The sequence below is a fragment of the Carcharhinus amblyrhynchos genome, chromosome 14, assembly GCF_965287045.1.
Source record: "Carcharhinus amblyrhynchos chromosome 14, sCarAmb.v2.hapA, whole genome shotgun sequence".
NCBI classification, from domain to species: domain Eukaryota; kingdom Metazoa; phylum Chordata; class Chondrichthyes; order Carcharhiniformes; family Carcharhinidae; genus Carcharhinus; species Carcharhinus amblyrhynchos.
The window spans coordinates 51403398-51426884 of record NC_137337.1 but is presented as its reverse complement, the minus strand read 5'-3'; the positions used below and the strand labels follow the sequence as shown (position 1 = coordinate 51426884).

The 23487-nt window shown below is 44.5% G+C and overlaps 1 protein-coding gene across 3 annotated transcripts in view; it reads left to right on the top strand.

Annotated features, from left to right (window-relative positions):
• npas3 (neuronal PAS domain protein 3) overlaps positions 1–23487 on the top strand; it is a 1239764-nt gene that overhangs the window by 891370 nt on the left and 324907 nt on the right. The window lies entirely within an intron of this gene.

Genomic DNA, 23487 nt, shown 5'->3' with positions numbered 1-23487 from the left:
ACAGGTTCTTTCAACATGTTTTCTGAGCAAGAACACTATTGTAAGGAGCTTTACACAAAAGAAATTTCATTTGAATAATCATATGTTCTAATGGATAATTTGCAGATGGACCAGGAGGAAAGCAGGAGAGTCTAAGACATTAAAATCTTCACATTTTCTAACAACCTTTACAGTTTAAATCCCTGAGTCCCCATTTAAAATAGAACTGTTTCTATAAACTGTGATACTGTAAACACGCTTTTTTGACTAGATATGCAGCAGTACCACTATTGGCAGGAAGGTATAATTAATTGCAGCCTATGTTTATTAAGCCTAATTAATAAGTTTACGCAAACATATGGGGCTGGATTTTACAGCCTCGCTTGTCCAAAACCATAAAATCCCACCCAAGGTTAACAAACCTTCACATTGTCCACCCCTCGTCTGCTCCGATTCCCATGGTGGGCAAGGCGATTAAATTCTGGCTTTGGGGTGCAATTTTACCATCTTGCGCCTGGTGATCAGCTTGGGAAACTAGTGTGTGATGCAAAAAATCCTGGAGCCAAATGATTTTGCATGTTCACAGCTCCTTCCCAATAGCACAAATCGCTTCGGGTCCAGGAAGGGCATGAAGTTTATCAGCATGAGATTGACTGGATTTCACTATCATTAGTAAGTTCAGCATGTATGCTACCACCCCCTCCCAGATGCCTTCCATCTCTCCAGCAAGGTGTCATGCCAGCATCAATTATAATGTTCTTGAAAAGTCTGGTTCAGGCACAGCAGTAACAAGGGAGAGGAGGGAGATGATACTGCCAATCTCCAGCACCCAGGGGGAGGGAGGGAGGGGGTTCAGACGCTGCCATGATGTGGGATGGAGTGGGGGTCTTGCTTCGGTGCAGGAGTTTGAAGGAACTTATATTGCGTGCATTCCCCCCCCGGTTGCTGAATGACCCCCAAGGCTTTCCACATGAGGTTGAGTCCATTGATGTTGCTATGGTTACCCTGCCATCTATCTGGTGGACAAGCTCTGCAGATATCCAATCCCAGGCCCTACTAACAGTTACAAGCAGCTGTCACCTCAATATAGGGAGCTTGGCAAGTGATAACACTGCTCCTCACACTGCATGGGCTCCAAAGTGCTCCTTACAATGGCCACCCATCAGATGAAAGTCGCAAGGGTACTTCTCCACTGTCTGTCTGAACTGCAAACTATTCCTGGAAGCCAGTGCACCAGACATCCAAGACTTCAAGGGTTGCCAATTAGGATGCCCTCACAGTCATTCATATGCGCTTTGTGCCTGCTATGGCAAGGATGTGACAACAATTGGCAGTCCATTGAGATGGCACATGGCACCGGAGATGGTGTTGGGTTGCCATTGTCCAAACTCAAGAGAACACAGGTTGCTGGAAGGGAGTGACGGGTCCAGGTAGATAATGGATTATCTCTCTCTCTCGATCTTTGCATTAGAGTCAGCAGAACTGGCAGTTATTCTTATGGCTGCTGTGGTGGATGAGGCAGATGACAGCCCATGGCAAGGTCAACTGAGGTTAGAGGCCACAGCAGAAGGCCAAGGGACTGTACATTGACCTGGGGGAATGGAGGGTGAGGGTGGTACAGAGATCTGGGCTCTACAGGACCCACATGTACTTTTCTAGATCTGCCAGATGCCATGTGCCGCCATTGACTGCATCGCAGCAAGGAGACAGTGGGGCATCTGTGGGAGGACCTGGTACCTCACGTAGCTGGAGGGCATCCACTCCCTTTTGTAATGAAGGTCACAGCAGCCCTTAACTAGTATGTCACCAGGTCGTTGTAGGCCTTCAGTGATGATCTCTATGCCAATTCCCAGTCCCCTGCACACGTGTATCTGTGAGGTGAAGGTGCCCTTTATGCCCGGGCAGGCCACTACATCCACTTTGAACTGAGCTGGGTCTAACAAGATGACCGGGCTGCAGACTTCATCACCATCACCTGGAAGCCCCATGTGTAAGAGGCTATTGGCGATACATGTGTCATCCTGCAGGCCCATGAGATCATGGTTGATAATGCCAATACGGAGGCCTGAGACCGAGGTAGAGACCCCCACGCTGCAACCCATACTCCAGCGGTGCATCAGGCTGCTGAAGATGGGTTTCTGCTTTGGCAGTGCTCTACAGTACAGCTCCCAGAGGGTCCCCTGCATCATAGCGGTTTGCTGTATGCTTCACAACCTGGCACAGCAGTGGGGCGACAGCCTGGACGAGGAGGAGGACCATGTGGACGCTCCTGAGGCAGAGAAGGCCTAGGAGGATGTGGAGAACAAGGCCGAGCAGGAGCCAGAGGATGGATGACAAGCAGCAGCAAACGTCCGGCAGGGCAGGAGGGCAAGGAGCCCCTCATCGTCGCATGGTTCTCTCACTAGGAGGTGTGGGGACTGGCAGATCCAACACCACCTCCACCCCCCGCCTGTCCACACTCCCTGCCATGGGTCCCATTGACATCACACCAGGATGATAGGCCTGGGTTAGGCGTGTTAGCGAGTGACCCAGGCAAGAGGGTGATGATGACTCATTATGCAGCGTGCCGTGATGCTGCTCTGGTGCCTCTAAAGTCTGATTCCTGCCAGTTCTCCAACCGCGTATTTGCCTAGGCCCAAGTTGTGGTGACGGTACGGAGCCTTATCGTGCAGTGCAGTGCCCCAGGGTTGCAGGGGTTGGTACTGGGGGGCTGATCCCAGGGTCCAGTGTGCATTGAGGGTGCTATCCTAGGTTGTCCGCCACTGTGAGCCCACAATGCCCGCACGTCTGAGCCTGCTTGGGGGATTGGTGGCGGTTGGAACAGCGGAGCTCAGACGGCTGAGTGCTGTGTCAGCGGTGGGGACTGGTGACCTCACAACCCTAATGGGTGTTTTCAGATGAGCTCTTACCATGGCAGCCAGGGATCTGGCACGAGTGCTAGGGACTGGCATCCGCACAAATCCAGCCTCTGTGTCACCTGACGCTGTCAGTCCTCGAGGCCCAACTGCATCTGCACCATGGTGCGTGAGCACTCTGCAAGCCCTCTGAGCCTGGTCCTAGCTCTGGAGCCTCTCAGTGATAGCTGACTGTGACTGGGCCATGATCTTGAAGCCTGTAGCTATAGCCATCTGTGTCTTGAGCAAGCCCCCTGAGATCATCAACCAAGGTGCTCTGAGACTCAGCCATGTCTTGGACTTTTCCATCCATGGCTCCTACTTCCTGCCCCAGGTTTTCCCTTGTGATCTTTACCCTTGCAATGTTGGTGTGGATGCCACACAATGCAGGCACCATCTCCCATGCCTGAAGGCTGTGGGACTTCACTGAACAGCCTCACAGTTGCAGGTATCCAAGTTCATCATCCCAGACATCACATCAACTTTCTTGAAAGTTAACCCACCAAAAGCAACTAGGCTGGCTTGGGTACCCAGGTGAACACTCAGATCCTGTGCGGATCAGCTGGCGGGCATATTTGCAGACATCTTTAACCTCTCCTTACACCGATCCGAGGTCCCTACTTGCTTCAAGAAAACGACTGTCAGCCCTGTTCCAAAGAATAGCAAGGTAGCATGTCTTAATGACAATTGCCCGGTGATTCTGACATTCATCATTATGAAGTGCTTTGAGAGGTTAAGTCATGGCATGGATCAATTCCGGCCTCCCAGATTGCCTGCATCCACTACAGTTTGCCTACCACTGCAGCAAGTCTGCAGCAGAGGCCATCTCCCTGGCCCTATCCTCAATCTGGAATACCTGGATAAGATAGACACTTATGTCAGACTCCTATTTATTAACTACATCTGAATTTTCAACACCATTATTCCTTCATAACTCATCTCCAAACTCTGTGGCCTAGGGCTCAGCTCCTCCTTCTGTGACTGGATCCTAGGCTTCCAAACCCACAGACCACACCTCCTCCACGATTATCCTCAACACCAGTACCCTGCAAGGCTGTGTCCTAGGATCCAGTCACAGAAGGAGGAGCTGAGCCCTAGGCCACAGAGTTTGGAGTTGAGTTTTGAAGGAATAATGGTGTTGAAGGCTCAGCTGTAGTCAATAAATAGAAGTCTGACGTAAGTGTCTTTCTCATCCAGGTGTTCCAGGATTCCTTGTACACTTATACACTTATGACTGTGTAGCCAAATTCCACTTCAACTCCATTTTCAAGTTTGCTGATGACACCACCTTGGTGGATCAGATCTCAAACATTGACGAGATGGAACACAGGAGAGAGATAGAGAATCTGGTGAAATGATGCGACAACAATAATCTCTCCCTCAATGCCAGTAAAACAAAGGAGATAGTCATCAACGACATGAATGCCCCTATCTATGCCAATGGGGATGAACTGGAAATGTTCCCAGTTTCTATGTGTCCAGATCACCAACAACCTGTCCTAGTCCCTTCACGCTGACATTATAGTTAAGAAAACCCATCAATGCCTCTACTTTCTCGGAGGCTAAGGAAATTCGACATGTGCCCCATGGCTCTCTCCAATTTTTACAGATGCACCATAGAAAGCATTCTTTCCAGATATCTCACAGTTTTCTATGACTCCTGCTGGAAGACTGCAAGGAACACACAAAGGGTTGTGAGCATATCCCAGTGCATCACACAAACCAGCCTCCCATCCACTGACTCCGTCTACACTTACTGCTGCCTCGGCAAAGCTGCAAGCATAATCAAGGACCCTATGCACCCTGGACATACTCTCTTCCACCTTCTTCTGTGGGGAAAAGATGCAAAAGTCTAAGATCATGTACCAACTGGCTCAAGAACACCTTCTTCTCTGCTGCCATCTGACTTTTGAATAAACCTACCTCATATTAAGTTGATCTTTCTCTACACCCTAGCTATGATTGTAACACTGTACTCTGCACCCTCTCCTTTCCTTCTTTCCACATACTCCATGAATGGCATGCATGCAAAAAAAATCTTTTCACTGTATACTAATATGTGTGACAATAATAAATCAAATTAAATCAAATCAATTGTTGCTGACAGCCCCTCCCGAAATCCCCAGCTTTGCTTCTGCATCTACAGCAGCTTTGAGAGAACTGATTTCAGCGGCTCAGCAACTAGCTGGGGGCCGAGCTGTTTCTTTAGCTTTGGTAAACCTCCAGCTGCCCGAACCCTTGGACACCTGATATGTATCAACAGCTGTGTGGTGCAAGCCAGACAGTATCCCAGAAGTCTCACCGCTAACATGTCCCACCAAGGTGACTGTATCTGGATTGGTAGATGGTGCGGATAATGCCTGTGTTGGCTGGTTGGAATTTTCCTTGAAGCTTTCTTTGCAGCCTTCCTCCAAGGTGTTGATGGGGGTCGCTGTGGGGATGCTGATTCCTGACCGCCTGGCCTCATCAGGTTCATCTCCTGCAAAAGAAGACACATGATTCAGTGCAAGTGAGGGATTGGGCAGATTGCAACTTACTTGAGGAAGGTCATATGAATGAATGACAGTTTCATGGATCCTCCTGTGGTATCCTCCTTTGGTCATGGTTCTCGCCTCAATCTTCACTGAAAGATCCATCATTCCTGGAAGAGAGTCAGAAGACGTCGGTCAGGAACTCCACTGCTGGTCTTCCCCCGCTTCCTTTTGTTATGAGCCGTCTTCTTCTCTGAGACAGAAGAGGGGGATTGAAAGCCTGGTTGCTGGAAGGGCATGAGGTCTAGGGATAGGGGAAATCGGGTGATGTATGTTGGCACCATGCCTCAGCAGGCAGGGATTGTGATGAGGGGTGCCAAAGGGGTTGGAGGAAGATGCTAGGGGGTCTGGTGCTGGAAGATCGCAGCGTATCAGGGAGTGGATCGCCATGGATATTCCAGTGGCAACAGATGGGATTGATGCAAGCTAGGGATGGGCACTCACCGTTGCTGCCTGAACAAATGTAGCAAATGTCAAACATCCACTCTGAGAAATCTCAATTCCTGTCTCTCTCTTTCAAGCCAAATCAAACATTGGCTCCAGCTTTCCAATTACAGCAGGAAATAGTATGTAGATTAGATAACAACTTGATGCCTTCTTCACCATTAGATACCTTCTTTACCACTCTGTCACAGGTGGACAGAGTGGTGAAAAAGGTATTCAGCATGCTTGGTTTCATCGTTCAGAACATTGAATGCAGGAGCTAGGACATCTTGTTGAAGTTGTACAAGACATTGGTAAGACCACACTTGGAAAACTGTATACAGTTCAGGTCACCCTATTATAGAAAGGATCTAATTAAACTAGAAAGAGTGCAGAAAAGATTTACTAGGATGCTACCAGGACTTGATGTTTGACTTATAAGGAGGTGTTGAATTGACTGGGACTTTTTTCTCTGGAGCATAGGAGGCTGAGGGGTGATCTTATAGAGATCTATAAAATAATGAGGGGAATAGATCAGCTCGATAGTCAATATCTTTTCCCAAAGGCAGAGGAGTCTAAGATTAGAGGGCATAGGTTTAAAGTGAGAGGGGAGAGATATAAAAGTGTCCGGCAATTTTTTCACACAGAGGGTGGTGCGTGTCTGGAGCAAGCTGCCAGAGGTTGGAGTAGAGGCGGGTACAGTTTTGTCTTTTAAAAAGCATTTAGACAGTTACATGGGTAAGATGGGTAGAGAGGGATATAGGCCAAATGCGGGCAATTGGAATTAGCTTAGGGATTTAAAAAAGTAGTGCAGCATGGACAAGTTGGGCTGAAGGGCCAGTTTCCATGCTGTAAACCTTTATGATTCTAACTAAATAATGATTCCACCTGACATTTTCATACATTTCTGAACACACTAAACAATTCGTTTCATGATAATAAGGGCAGAATTTTATTTGGTTGCATAGAGGCAGGCTCAAGGGTAGGATGGGTTAAAGAAAGGAAACAAAGGTTTTGGCTTTGTGGGCCAACATGCTTCCATCTCTGGGTGACCTTGTCAGGGGTGGGTGTTTATGGCTACTCAGCAGTGGTAATAATTATCAGTTGAGAAAGTGGAGAGGATTCCACAAGGATCCTCTCACTGTCAGGGTCAACTCTAGCTGAATTCTGAGCCTAGCAACTCTATGGGGTGTTGTCCCAGCAGCGGGTTGTGGGGACCTTGGAGCCAGATGCTTTGCGAATAATGGGGCCATGAGCAGGACTGGATGTACCTTTGCTAAATGTGTCCTCCAACTTTGTCCCTCAACAGATTTAATATTTTAATGTTTGCTTCTGAGAGTCTGTCCATTACTGCCTGAGCAGTGCCCACCTCTCTCTCTGTGAGCACACTGGCATTCCAAAGCTGTAGTCTCTATTTGGGCCCACAGACTCAGGAATCCACCCACCATCCTTAATTGAGCAAGGCTCCTGGAGGATTTGCAGGTGGACTGAAGACACAATCAGAAATAAGGACAAAGAACAACACAGCACAGGAAACAGGCCCTTTGGCCCTACAAGCCCGCGCTGCCCATTTTGACATTCAGTGAGTGCCTCTTTCCAATCCTTCTCCTACCTACGACTTTTGTCTATGCCTCTTGGACTCCACAATAAAGGTGTGCAAATTTAGAGAATTATATGTGCGCCAGATTAAGGGAGGTCTAATTTAGGGACAATTTCTTAACACCAATCAGCCTAAAAGCACGTTTTTGGGGTGTGGGAGGAAACCGGAGCACCCGGAGAAAACCCACGCAAGCACGGGGAGAATGTGCAAACTCCCACAAACACCGACCCAAGTCGGAGATCCGACCCAGATCCATGTATCTGCACAGCAAACAGTGATAGTCATGAGCTGTCGTGTTGCCCATCCATGCCATGCCAGTGGGATCCACATTTGTCCCAGATGGAAAAATTGATTCAAAGAACAAAGAAAATTACGGCACAAGAAGAGACTCTTCAGCCCTCCAAGCCTGCACTGACCCCCTACTCTTCCGGCGACCATATCCCTCTATTCCCATCCTATTCATGTATTTGTCCAGATGCCCCTTAAAACTCACTATCATATCCGCTTCCATTACCTCCCCCAGCAGCAAGTTCCAGGCACCCACCACCCTCTGTGTAAAAATCTTGCCTCGTACATCTCCTTTAAACCTTGCCCCATACGTCTTAAACCTAGTAATTGATTCTTCCATCTTGAGAAAAAGCTTCTGACTATCCACTCTGTCCATGCCCCTCATAATCTTGTAGACTTCTATCAGGTCGTCCTCAAAAGTTCGTTCCAATGAGAACAAACCAAGTTTCTCCAATCTCTTCTCATAGCTAATGTGCTCCATACCAGGCAACATCCTGGTAAATTTTCTGTACCCTCTCCAAAGCCTCCACATCCTTCTGGTAGTGAGGCGACCAGAATTGAACACTATATTCCAAGTGCAACCTAACTAAGGTTCTATAAAACTGCAACATATCTTGCCAATTTTTAAGCTAAATGCCCTGGCCGATGAAGGCAAGCATGCCCTTTGCCTTGTTGACTACCTCCTCCACCTGCATTGCCACTTTCAGTGACCTGTGTAGCTGTACACCCAGATCCCTCTGCCTATTAATACTCTTAAGTGTTCTGCCACTTACTATACATTTCCTATCTATATAAGACCTTCCAAAATGCATTACCTCACATTTAAATCATAGAATCTCTACAGTGCAGAATAAGGCCATTCAGCCCATTGAGTCTGCACCTATCACAATCCCACCTAGGTCCTATTCCCGTAACCTCATATATTTACACTGCTAATCTCCCTGACACTAGGGTCAATTTAGCATAGCCAGTCAACCCAACCCACACATCTTTGGAATGTGGGAGGAAACCAGATCACGCAGACATGGGGAGAATGTGCAAATTCCACACAGACAGTGACCTGAGGCCTGAATTGAACCTGGGTCCCTGGTACTGTGAGGCAGCAGTGTTAATCACTGTGCCACTGTGCTGCCCCAAAGCTTCTGATTTTCTACTCTGTCCATGCCCCTGATAATCTTGTGGATTTCAACTGGCTGCTGTATTTTTTTTATTATTCATTCCTGGAACATGGGTGTCGCTGGCTGGCCAGTATTTATTGTCCATCCCTAATTGCCCTTGGAGGGTAGTTGAGAGTCAACCACATTGCTGTGGGTCTGGAGTCACATGGACCGGATAAAAACAGCAGATTTTCTTCCCTAAAGGACATTAGTGAACCAGATGGGTTTCCCACATTTGTCCGATTAAACTCCATCTGCCCTCTCTCCGTCCAAGCCTCCAACCAATCTGTATCCTGCTGTATCTTCTGATGGTCCTCATCGCTGTCAGCAAATCCACCAACCAAAGACAGTAAGATTCAGCAGATTACTAGAGGTTTAGCCTTGGACAAAGGTAATGATACAGGCCTGAGGAAAAAGTTGCCCCAAGTAAACTGGGCACAAGTAATTGAGAGAGGACAGTTGAGAAACAATGATGATGTTCAGGAAGATATTGAATATCTCTCAATTAAAGTATATTTGGGCAGCACAGTGTTAGCACTGCTGCCTCACAGCACCAGGGACTCAGTTCGATTCCCGGCCTGGGTCACTGTCTCTGTGGAGTTTGCAAGTTCTTCCTGTGTCTGTGTGAGTTTCCTCCGGGTGCTCTGGTTTCCTCTCACAATCGAAAGATGTGTTGGTTAGGTGTATTGGCCATGTTAAATTCTCCCCCAGTATACCCATACAGGGGATTTTCACAGTAACTTCATTGCAGTGTTAATGTAAACCTACTTGTGACACTAATAAATAAACTTTATATTCCTGAGAGGAAAAGGAATTATAAAAGAAAGAAAAATGTTCCATGGCTGCAAATGAAAGTCAAGGAGGACATAAAGGCAAAAACGAGGGAATACCAAACTGCAAAAACTTGTGGTAAGCTGGAGGATTGGGAGAACTTTAAAATTCAGCAAAAGGCTAATGAAAAAAGAATCAAAAGAGCGAAGATGAACAACGAAAGGAAACTAGCAGAAAACAGAAACACAAATACCAAAAGCTTCTATGGGTGTATGAAGAGGAAGGGAAATAAATGTTGGCCCTTCAAAGGACAAAAATGAGGCATTAGTGGGGAGCACAGAGATGGCAGACACTAAATTAATATTTTGCCCATATTCATTGTAGAGAATAATGATGACTTTCCAACAACAGTCATTAAAGCAAGGAAATTAGTGCAATAACCATCTCTAAGGAGAAGGTATTGAATAAGCTAATGGGATTGAAGGCAAATAAGCCTCTGAGACCTGATGGCCAGCACCCTAGGGTATTAAAAAAGGTGGCAGCAGAGATAATGGATGCATTGGTTGTAATATTTCAAAATTCCTTAGATTCTGGAAAGGTCCTGGAAATCAGTGGTAGGGAAATTATTGGAGAGGATTCTTCGAAACAGGATTTACTTCCACTTGAAAGTAACTGGATGTATTAGTGAGAGGCAACATGCTTTTGTGAAGAGGCGGTTGTTCCTCACTAACTTGATCAAGTTTTTCATGGAAGTGAAGGAGATGATTGATGAGGGTAGGGCAGTGGATCTTGTCTACATGGACTTTAGTAAGGCCTTTGAAAAGATCCCTCATGACAGACGGGTACAAAAGGTGAAGTTGCATGGGATCAACTGGCAAGGTGGATGCAGAACTGGCTCGATCACAGAAGACACAGGATAGCAGTGGAAGGGTGCGTTTTTAAATAGAGGGCCATGACAAGTGGCGTTCCTCAGGTATCAGTGTTGGGACCTTTGCTATTCATAATATATATAAACGATTTGGAGGAAAATATAACTAGTTTGAATAGTAAGTTTGCAGACAACGTGAAGATTGGTGGATTTGCAGATAGCGATGAGGACCAACAAAGGATACAACAGGATATAGATCAGTTGGACATTTGGGTGGAAAGATGGTAGATGGAGTTTAATCCGGACAAATGTGAGGTAATGCATTTTGGAAGGTCTAATATAGGTAGGAAATGTACAGTAAATGGCAGAACCCTTAAGAGTATTGCTGGGCAGAGGGATCTGGGTGTACAGGTACACAGGTCATTAAAAGTGGCAAAGCAGTTAGAGAAGGTAAACAATATGGCATGCTTGCCTTCATCAGCTGAGGCACTGAGTTTAAAAATTGGCAAGTCATGTTGCAGCTTTATAGAACTTTAGTTAGGCCGCATTTGGATCGCATTAGTGTTCCAATCTGGTCGCCACATTACCAGAAGGATGTTGCAGCTTTAGCGAGCATACAAAAAAGTTTTATCAGGATGTTGCCTGGTATGGAGGACATTAGCTATGAGGAGAAGTTGGAGAAACTTGGTTTATTCTCACTGGAATGATGGAGGTTGAGGGGCGACCTGAAAGAAGTCTACAAGATTATGAGAGGCATAGACAGAGTGGATAGAAGGAAGCTTTTTCCTGGAGTGGAAGGATCAATTACTAGGGAGCATAGGTTTAAGGTATGAGGGGCAAGGTGTAAAGGAGAGGAGGCAAGTTTTTTACACAGAGGGTGGTGGGTGCCTGGACGTTCCAGGGGAGGTAGTGGAAACAGATATAATAGTGAGTTTTAAGGGGCTTGACAAATATATGTATAGGATGGAAATAGAAAGATATAGTCCCTGAAAGGGTAGAAGGTTTTAGTTCAGTTGGGCAGTATGGTCAGTGCAGGCTTGGAGGGCCCGCTCCTGTGCTGTAATATTCTTTATTCTTTTATTCTTTGTTGTCTTGGTTGATTAGAAACAAGCCAGTGTGATGTCCTTATTCAAAAAGAGAGAGAAGCAAAAAGTAAGAAACTATAGGCTTGTTCGCTTGAGCTGTGTGGTGAGGAAGTTGGTGGAATCAATCATTAAGGAGGAGATGAATGAGCATTTGGAAAAACAGCTCAATCCACCACTGTCAGCAAGATTTTATGAAGGGTATATCATGCTTGACAAACTTGCTGGAATTCTGTGAGGACATAAACAGTAAGGTGGATGTGTGATCGTAGCCGCTACTCCCATTTTTTGGACAGCAGGTAGATCTATAAAATGATCATGACACAGAGGGAGGCCACTCAACTAATCATGCCTGTTCTGGCTCTCTGCAAGAGCAATTCATCTAATGCCACTCTCCTGCTTTTTTCCCAATAGCCCTGGGGATATTTCCATTTTAAATAATACTCCAATTCCCTTTTGAATGCACTCCAATTCCTTACCAGTAATTGCATGAAAACGCTTTTCCTCATGTCGGCATTGCTTCTTTTGCCAATTAATTTAAATCAGTGTTATCTGGTTCTCAGTCCTTCCATCAAGGCAAGCACTTTCCCTTAACTATTCTGTCAGGACCCTTCATGATTTTGAATTTCTCAATCAAATATTCTCTCAATGTTGTCTTCAAGGAGAACAATCCCAGCCCCTGAATCTGCTGAACTGAAGTTTCTCATCCCTAAAACCATTCTTGTGAATCTTTTCTGCACCGTCTTTAATGCTTTCACAACCCGTCCAAATTGTGGTGCCCACAAATGGACAGAATAATCCATTTAAGGTACAGATAGTGATTCTGCTCATGTTATCTACGGCTCCTCCAGGCCTACATTTGTTTCTTTCAATATCCCATTATCAGCCCCTTTTGTCTCATTTCAGTATACCTTTAATAATTTAATCACTCCTGGCTTTCACTCTATCCATTTTGTTCTTTTCTCCATTGCCCCCCATTTCTATGTCTCTCAATTTGCTTAAATCCTTGTTGCATCTGTAAAATTTCCCAGTTCTAATGTAAGGTCATTGACCAGCGCTACTTGTACCCACTGTGCAACAGAATCAATGATACCAATGATTCCTTGGTTCTTCAGGAGTGGTACAGCTGCAAAGTCAGATGAAGAGTTCCTGGCAGCCAATTATATGCTGAGCATCTAGAGGACAAGAGAACAGAGTGTCTCCCCTTCACCTCTACCAACGAACACTATGCGGCTGGAGCAATGATGAGGCATTTCAGCTGCATTATTTTTGTCTGTAAGCTCGCCACAAGACATACAAACAGATTGACAGCAAAAAGCTGCCTGGTGCATTGAGCTTGTCTCAAACAAACATTCACAATGCAACAACTCTGCAAGCTGTGAGAAGCAAGTGGAGAATATGACAGGCCAGAAAAGATTGAGTTGAACATCAGTGAGTTTGTGAATCTTTCTGAAAGTCCAGCTTTTCTCCATAATTAATATTTATGTGGAATAGGAACAGTTGATTCTTGTAGAGTTTGGTATTACTGGAAGTTTATGCCAACACTTGCTGCGTTTTGAGGTGCTAGTTCTCAGTTATTCAAGGATGATTTAATTCAGTGACACTGGCCGGTATTTTACCACCTTGCTTGCCACGGGAATTAGAGCGGGAGAGGGACAAACAATGGGAAGGCCCATTGACCTTGGGTGGGATTTTATGGTTTAGGGACGAGTGAGGCTTAAAATCCCCCTACTGTCCTGTTCATGCAGAAGACCTGATAAGTGTTCTGATGAACATACAAGTGAGTATAAAAATGAATATGTGAATTGGTTTGTATGTGGAAATGCACAGGAGCAAACTGTTTGTAATGATAAGCAGGAAATGTGTTTCTTCCCAATATTAGTTGTATAATAATGGGACATAATACAGTGAAAATAAATCTTCAGACCAACATAGAACCAAGGAAATCTGTGATATTTCCTTCCTGTTATAATTGTGATCAAAAATAAATTCCAAAGAAGCTATTAACCCCAGTCCCATCCAGTTTCAGGATTGAGGAAATATTTCAGTTCTTTTTTCAACTGTTGCAAAAAATCCACATTCACTGATTGAGCCAGCAACTTGTTCCAGGCACTGTGTGGATATAAAACAGCTGGCATGTAAGCTAGTCCTGTGTTTATGTAGTTTACAGGCATGACCTTTTGTTTTCCACTACCTACCGAAACACAAGGGCACAGTCTATTTTGCTTCAATATTTTCTAATCTTCAGCCAAATCTCCCTGAAGGTAATATTTTTTCTTAAATAATAAAGCACTGTTCTCTATCACGATAACAAGCGCTCTTAACCATCATTCTCGTGATCTTTTCCAAATTGCCCACCATGCGAGGGGCCCAAAAAGGGAGACATTTGGCTGGATTTTCGTTTCATTGTTGGGTTTTGCAGGGAGAGACCAAGCTCTGCTTCACGTTGGCGACTGATGTCTGCTGCAGTTTTCAAGGAGGTAGCCAATTAGCGGCCTGATAGTGTGTTTGCCATTCAATTAGGTATAGTGGACACAGTGAGGAGACTCGAGTTAGATGCAGTGGACCTGATTTAAAGGGCATCTGACAGACATTAATGTGTACACCAGATTATTTTGTATGGCAGAACAGCAGTATGTCAAACACCCATGGAAGGACAGGGAGCTAGGCAGTAGATCTCTGGATTACTGCCAGTGTTACTTGCTAGCAAGTATAGAAGTAGGAAAATAGGACAGATGAATGGATTGTCTAAAGTTGGTGCAAGAGGAGGAGGTTTAGATTTCTGGATTACTGGGATCATTTCTGGTGGGACATGTGAAAATGGGACAGTCTGTACCTAAACTGCACTGGGGCCAATATCCTTACAGGTAGGTTTGCTAATGTTGTTGGGAAGAGTTTTAACTAGTCTGGTGGGGAAGGACATACAGAATATTGGTGAAATTGAGACACATCCTGCTACAACAAAGAAAGCGTGTCAAAGTGAGTTCTGCTGTGTTGAGTGTCACGAGAGTAAGGTAAGACTGGGTAGTTTTTACTTCAATGATGGGCATATAATAGGTAAGTCTGATGAGTTAAAGGCCTGGATTAACACATGGAAATGTGATACTGCTGCCATCATAGAAACATGGTTGAGGGAAGGACAGGACTGGCAACTCAGTATTCCGGAGTCTAGGATCTTTAGGCAAGACAGAGGAGGTTGTAAAAAGGGAGATGATGTAGCACTATTAATTAAGGAATCAATGACTGCAATAAGAAGAGATGATATCTTGGGAGGATCTTCAAACGAGGCTTTGTGGGTAGAACATAGGAATGTTGAAGGACAGCCACATTACTGGGAGTTATTATAGGCCCAGAGTCAGCAGGAAATAGAGGAGCAAAATATGTAGAAGTTCACAGAGGTGTTTAAGAGATATGTTCAGATAATTATACTAGGGGATTTCAACTTTTCCAACATAAATTGGGGTAGTCATAGTGTTAAGAGGGGGCAGATTTCTTGAAATGTATCCAGGGAAGTTTTTTGTATCAATATGTAGAAGGCACAACAAGGGATGGTACAGTGCTGGATCTGGTTCTGAGGAATGAAGCCAGAAAAGTGTTCAATGTGGCCGTGGGGGAGCACTTAGTGATAGCGATCACAATATGGTATAGTTCAAATTTGTTATGGACAAGGAGAAAGGTGGCCTGCAAAATACAACTTTGGATTGGGGAAGGCAAATTTTATTAAAATAACGTAGGATCTGCCCAAAGTTGACTGGGAACAGTTCCTTGGGAGTAAGTCTACAGCGGAGCAGTTGGAGGCATTCAAAAAGAAACTAGGGAGAATGCAGGTCCCCCTTTAGGGATAAATTTAGGAGCAATATTTTCAGGGAACCTGAATATCCAGGACAATTCAGGACTGGATGAGGAATATGGGAAAGACTTTTAGAGACTCCAAAGGGAACAATTCAGCTGCCAATTCACCCAAACCTGGAATCAGCACTGTGAGGCAGCAGTGCTAATCACTGTGCCACCTTAGTGCACAGAGTGCTGGCTGAAATGAGGAATGATGTGGGTATGCCGGCGTTGGACTGGTGTAAACACAGTAAAAAGTCTGACAACACCAGGTTTTAGTCCAACCTATTTATTTGATAATATTCTCACAAGCTTTCGAGGGTTGAACAAGACTTCTTCACTGCACAGAATCTTCAACCGATGCTGTACACTAGATACATCGATGACATTTTCTTCCTCTGGCCTCATGGTGAACAATCACTGAAACAACTATATGATGATATCAACAAATTCCACCCCACCATCAGACTCACCATGGACTATTCCCCAGAATCAGTTGCATTCTTGGACACACGCATCTCCATTAAGGACGGTCACCTCAGCACCTCACTGTACCGCAAGCCCACAGACAATCTCACAATGCTCCACTTCTCCAGTTTCCACCCTAAACATGTTAAAGAAGCCATTCCCTATGGACAAGCCCTCCGTATACACAGGATTTGCTCAGATGAGGAGGATCGTGACAGACACCTCCAGACCCTGAAAGATGCCCTCGTAAGAACAGGATATGGTGCTCGACTCATAGATCGGCAGTTTCGATGCGCCACAGCGAAAAACCGCACCGATCTCCTCAGAAGACAAACACGGGACACAGTGGACAGAGTTCCCTTCGTCGTCCAGTACTTCCCCGGAGCGGAGAAGCTACGACATCTTCTCCGGAGTCTTCAACATATCATTGATGAAGACGAACATCTCACCAGGGCCATCCCCACACCCCCACTTCTTGCTTTCAGACAACCACACAACCTCAAACAGACCATTGTTCGCAGCAAACTACCCAGCCTTCAGGAGAACAGTGACCACAATACCACACAACCCTGTCACAGCAACCTCTGCAAGACATGCCGGATCATCGACATGGATACCATCATCACACGTGAGAATACCATCCACCAGGTACATGGTAAATACTCTTGCAACTCGGCCAACATTGTCTACCTGATACGTTGCAAGAAAGGATGTCCCGAAGCATGGTACATTGGGCAGACCATGCAGACGCTACGACAACGGATGAATGAACATCGCTCGACAGTCACCAGGCAAGACTGTTCCCTTCCTGTTGGCGAACACTTCAGTGGTCACGGGCATTCAGCCTCTGACCTTCGGGTAAGCATTCTCCAAGGCGGCCTTCACGACACACGACAGCGCAGAGTCGCTGAGCAGAGACTGATAGCCAAGTTCCGCACACATGAGGACGGTCTCAACAGGGATCTTGGGTTCATGTCGCACTATCTGTAACCCCCGTGACTTGCCTGGGTTTGCAAAACCTCACTTACTGTACTGTCTGGAGACAATACACATCTCTTTAAACTGTGATCAGTGCTCCTACCACTCACATTATCAGCCACTTCAGGTCTTGAACAGCAGGTTAGGTGTAAGGATTCGCATTTTAATCAGTAATCTCTAAACTGTCTGTGCTTTATATGCTCTGTCTGAGGCCAGAACTCTCCATTCACCTGACGAAGAGGGTAACCCCTCGAAAGCTTGTGAGAATATTATCAAATAAATAGGTTGGACTAAAACCTGGTGTTGTCAGACTTTTTACTGAAATGAGGAAACCAGCGTGTAGCTTTTGAGCTGCACAACTGCATTTTCTCTGCAGATTTTAGTGCACTCTATGCAAAAGAAATTTGGGGTTGTGGCTTTCACTGTCGCTCTGCTAGGCAGGGCCTAATTGTGGAGCTGACATCAAGGCACCAACTTTAAAGGGCGCCTAGATCTGTGTTTAAAAACTCCTACCATGGACACAGGGGAGGCCCCCCCACCCCCAACCCCCTACCCAATAAGCTGATGGCAAGGGCACTGTCTGGGCATGGCCCTCTCATGACGTCATGTCGGCAAGGTATTAATATTCATTGAGGGGGGCAGCATATTTTTGGGAAGCTCTATAATGATACTTAGATGTATTAAAGTTGATTGAAATGCGGTAAAATGATTCTTTATGTCACGGAAAATTGGGAATTGAGAACTCTTGGCAAGAATCACTTTTCCTGTCTCTCGTGAGAATTAGGGCCTGCATCGCTGTTTATGTTGAGGTCAAACACAGGTTCATAATCGACCCCAGTTAACTTAATCAAGTTAACATCTCCTTTACTACAATGGACAGAATGTCAAACTTATGTGTTGTGTTCATGCAGTGATATGGAAAACAGTCATTTCAAGGATTTAATATTGGTTTGAATGTTTTCGAATTGAAGCAGTTTGTGAAATTGTTATCCACATGTCATGGGTGATTGAGCATACTGGGGAGTGTCCTCACTAGTCCACATTTTACATGGTCTGTTCAAACAAACTGACTCACTTTGACTGAATTGCCTTTTCATGTTCCAGATTCTCTTGTGTTCTTGCATGGTTGACTGAGAAAGCACTAGTAGATGATGCTGTGTGCATTTTGTAATCTTCAATAAAATATTTCTGAGTCTGTCTTCATCCAGAAGCATTTGAGAGTTACTGCTAAGGATAATAGAAATATATTGCCTTGCCTTATGTAATTTTGAGGATGCATGCCAATGTGAAGTGTTTTGAGCAGTTAACTGAGAGTAATGCCAAATTTATGGCATAAGGCGTAAGATTTCCAGAGTATAGGAATTACTTAATGCTACACTTCGCAGAATGATTCATGCTATTATTATTTTCATTAGGGAGCTGTAAATGTAAGGTGATGCGATCTGAAGAGTTTTACATATCACACATCAAACTGTAAATAACGAGTGGCTTGCAGTTAATAAATATTTTCTTTAGATTATAGATTACATTTTGTAACTTTCTAATGGCTGAGGAAAGAATTAGTGGAGAAATCACTCAGTAGTAAAGGATCCTGGAATTGCTTTGTGCATTTGAATGATAGCTTCATCCGTTTTTATCGTGAGCAACACCTGGAGAGGTTGTTAAAAGAATTTAAATGCATAATTTGGCTTAAACCTGACGAAATGTCACTGAGGACAGCTGTAACAGAAATTTCTTTGTAATGTTACATCAACCTGCACATTTTCACTGACCTGTCGACACAGCAGACAAATATTCACACTCACTGCTCTATATAGCTGATAACAGATAACCATATTTTGCTGGTTTTCTTCTGATCTTGTGCCTTGCTAAGATATTTCTAAGTCTGTAAATAGATTAAATGAGAAGTGTTTTATGTTCAAAAGCAGACAGCATAAAAAGTCTCGAACGTGCCAAACAAAGAGTTTATTCAAAGCTTCAAACATTCAGGATTTAGACCTTTCGTCTTCATCATGTGCATGTGATTATCAGAGAAGCCAAACACACACAGTTTTATGATTGAACTTACTAAATCAAATTAAATGTATTTGGCTTCAACCTTCAAAGTAGAGCAGACTGAAAAAGAGATGATACGGCACCTAAAGGGCAGACTGAGCAGAACTGCTGCAGTAATCTCGTTCTGCTTCAGAAGGCATAACTGTTGATTGGTGTGTTATTTATGTTGGAGGAATGAAGAACACAAATAGAAAACTGTCACGGTGTTCCAACAGCTAAAGGAATTACTTGCTTTAAAACTTGCTGAAATCCTTGCTGTAACTTGATATTGGTTCCAACTAATTATGCATTAACGAACTATGTTGCCTTGTGTTCATCTTTTACAATAAACTTTGCCGAAAAGGTAGTAACTGCCAATAAATATTTTTAAACACATTGAGAAGATCGTGGATTCTAGACATATATGCTTAAGAATATGATTTTTCCCTTACTTTCATTAAACCCTTAAAGATGGCATCCAATTTTCCTCCCTTTCTAAAGCATTTGCTTGAAATATTTCACTATCAATTTAAAGGTTTTGTACTTTGCGGGTAACAGTCTTAATTGAAAACATTGCAAGTAAACTCATTTATTTTGAACATTCACACACACTAACCCCAAGATCGAGCTTTTTACACTTTTTAAACGCGCTCTGTGAATTAAAATGTTCATCCGTATGCATACTTAAATTCACCTCCGCAAGTATAATTTCCATTTCTTTGAAAAGTATAAAACTTAGCAGCAATAGAACATTGGAAATAACCTCCTGCTTATGTAGTGTGTTTAAGAGCTGTAAACCTGGCACTGCGACAGCTTTATGAAGAGCTCCTTTGTGTTATTGTCCTGCATGACACCAAGGCAACCATACCAGATCAGCATTTTCTTTTAAATAATGACTAGTGTACTGTTGCCTTTTATGTTGATTATTAATACATTTGTAGTGGAAAGTTCAATTTCATATCCCTTTACATATAAAATAATTCAATTAAAATTGTGGGTGCAGTTTTACATTCCACAAAACATTGCACTTTGTTTACATTTTTCTGTATTTTTCTCCACCCCAATTAAACAGGAAGAATTGTAATTTTTTTTATATATGAACTGTTATTCAAAACTTTTTGCTCTCAAAATTCACCCCTGTAATTCTGGCCTGAAAGGAAATAACCACTGAAAAACGTAAGGGCCCCAGTATGGTAGGTTTTCTTTTTTTCTAGATCTTGTAAGGGGAAGCACATCTGCCACACATTACAGGGCAGATATCTTCAAGTGCAAATCCAGAAGCAGTCAGGATTTCCCAGGGCATGAGTTCTCACCTATCTTTCTGTTAGCACATACTGTATCTCTGCAAATCTCTACGAGAGGACACAGGTTTAAGGTGATGGCGAGCAGGTACAGAGGAGATGTCAGGGGTAAGCTTTTCACTCAGAGGAAGTGGTGGCTGAGTGGAATCGGCTGCCGTCAGTGGTGGCGGAGGCAAATTTGATGGGGTCTTTTAAGAGACTTCTGGATGAATACAGGGGACTTAATAGGATTGAGGGTTATGGTTAAGCCCAGTAGGTAGCGATATGATCGGTGCAACTTGTGGGCCGAAGGGCCTGTTTGTGCTGTAGTTTTTCTATGTTCTATGTTCTAAACTGGATTACCAGGTGAGATAAGTGTGATCAGGTACAAAAAGTGTGTTGACCATGGTTGGCAAAGGGTGATAAATAGGTGTGGTGGTGGCATCCAGATCTGCAAGGAAACCTCACCCTCAAAGAAAGGAAATTTGTTCTTAGAACCTCATCAGCTCTCATGCATGGGATCTGAAGTAGTGAGCCATGGGCAGGACGCACTGCTTCCTGCGGCATGTGATGCATTGGAAAAGCATCTTCCGTGGCATTTATGTCTGTCTGCCTCAGAAAGAGGCACAGCATGGTAGCACAGTAGTTAACACTGCTGTCTCACAGCACCAGGGACCTAGGTTCAATTCCGGCTTCAGGTCACTGTCTGTGTGGAGTTTACACATTCTCTCCGTGTCTGTGTGGGTTTCCTCTGGGTGCTCCAGTTTCCTCCCACACTCTGAAGATGTGCAGATTAGGTTGATTGGCATGCTAAATTGACCCTAGTAACAGGGGGATTAGTAGGGTAAATTATGGGGTTACGGGAAAAGGGCCTGGGTGGGATTGTGGTCGGTGCAGACTTGATGGGCTGAATGACCTCCTTCTGTATGGTAGGGATTCTATGAAAGGATTAGATGCCCTTTCAGTGACCCCAGAAATTCCAGCAGAGTCAGCTGTGGAGGGCACCAGATGGAGCATTGTGAGTATAATAACTTCAGTCATAGCCAAAGGAGATTTGTGGCCAACATTCTTCATTGTTAGTGTTCAAGTACTGCATCATCATTAAAACTGCCAACACCCAGCTTCTAAAAAATGCTTGACTCCTCTGCTCTTATGGACAATTAACACATCTCTGACATAGGTACACTGGTGGAATTTAACTAACTCATTGAATCCTACAGTGTAGAAGGAGGCCATTTGGGTCTGCATTGACCACAATCCCACCCAGGCTCTATCCCCACAATCCCATGCATTTACCCTAGTTAGTCCCCCTGACATTAAGGGGCAATTTCGCATTGTCAATCTACCTAACTGGCACAGCTTTGGACTGTGGGAGGAAATCAGGGGAAACGCACACAGGCACAGAGTGAACGTGCAAACTCCACACAGACAGTGACCCAAGCCAGGAATTGAATCTGGATCCCTGGATCTGTGAGGCAGCAGTGCTAACTGCTGTGTTACTGTGCAACCACTTATAACAAACTTCCCAACAAATAGCACTGGCAAGACTTGTCTTGATGATCACAATTAGACATGTTGGTAGCTTACAGGATTAACAGGCACCAAATCAGAAAAATCACAATTAGCCATCCAGTTTCATCAATCAGTTTCAGGCAAGCTGGTTAGTCGTCAACAGTGTCCTGGAATACAATAAAACTATTTTGCTCGGGTATCATATTATAAAATCTGCCACAGGTGATGGCACAGTGATTAGCACGGCTGCGTCACAGGGCCAGGTTCGATTCCTGGCTTGGGTCACTGCCTGTGTGGAGTTTGCACACTCTCCCTGCGTCTGCATAGGTTTCCTCCGGGTGCTCCAATTTCCCCCCCCACAATCCAAAGATGTGCAGGTTAGGTGTATTGGCCATACTAAATTGCCCCTTAGAGTCCGAGGGACTAACTAGGGTAAATGCATGGAGTTATAGGGATAGGGCCTAGGTGGGATTGTAGTTGATGCAGACTCAATGGGCCAAGTGACCTCCTTCTGCACTGCACTGTGAGAGATTCCAGTCTGTTGTGGCCAAATGTAAAATCATCTTAAAGTCAACCTAACTTTTGATATGCGTACATTTGCTTTACCCTTTCCTAGGTTGTTAGTGTTTCTCTTCCTGCACCTGTTGGGCACAAGGCAAATTTCCATCTGATTCCATAATGAGTTTTACAAGTTGCTTACCTGTCACCAAAGGTTTATAGCTTAGGGGTGACACTCCACATTAAGCAAGGCTGACTAGGAGTTTCTCTCATTTTTACCATTGTCTGCCGTTGTGACAGAAGGATTTTGGGGTTTAATACTCAACCTGTTGGCTGTGTTATGAATGCACATTCCTTGGCCATCAAGTCCTGGGGTGGGACTTGAACCAGGAGTAATCAGCACTAATTAGGCAATTTTAAAATTCTTCAGTAGGTTATGAACTTCACTGACTAGGCCAGTGTTTGTTGCCCTTTCCTGATGGCCCTTGATAAGATGATGATGAATCTTATTGAAGTGCTGCAGTCTATATGATGTACATGCGCCCATGAAGCTGTTAGGAAGAGAATTTGACCAGGAACATTGCTGGAGGGCCACATTCTCCAGTCTTGTCCATGGCAGGTCTGTTGTGAGCAAGAACAGAAAATTCAGCATTCCAGCCAAAACTCCAATGTTGTCTACCTGAAACGGTTCAGGAAAGAATGACCCGAGGCATGGTACATCGGCGAGACTATGCAGACGCTATGACAATGGATGAAGAACACCGTTCGACAATCACCAGGCAGGAGTGTTCCCTTCCTGTTGGGGAACACTTCAGCAGTCACGGACTTACAGCCTCTGATCTTCGGGTAACGTTCTCCAAGACAGCCTTCACAACACACAACGCAGAATCGTCGAGCAAAAACTGATAGCCAATTCCACAGACATGAGGACGGCTTCAACCAGGATCTTGGGTTCATGTCACAATACCTGTAACATCCATGACTTGCCTGGTCTTGCAAAATCTTACTAACTGTCCTGACTTGAGACAATTCACAGCTCTTTAACCTGTGCTTAACCCCCTCTCCGTTCACATTGTCTGTACCTTTAAAGACTTGATTACCTGTTGAGATTTGTGATTCAATCATTATCTTGACTCTGTATCTATATATGCCCTGTTTGTGAACTCAACTCTTCACTCACCTGATGAAGGGGCAGTTCTCCGAAAGCTCATGCTGCCAAATGAACATGTTGGACTTTAACCTGATGTTCTTACTGAGCCAGAACTCCATTCACTGTCAGTTGCAAACAGGGAC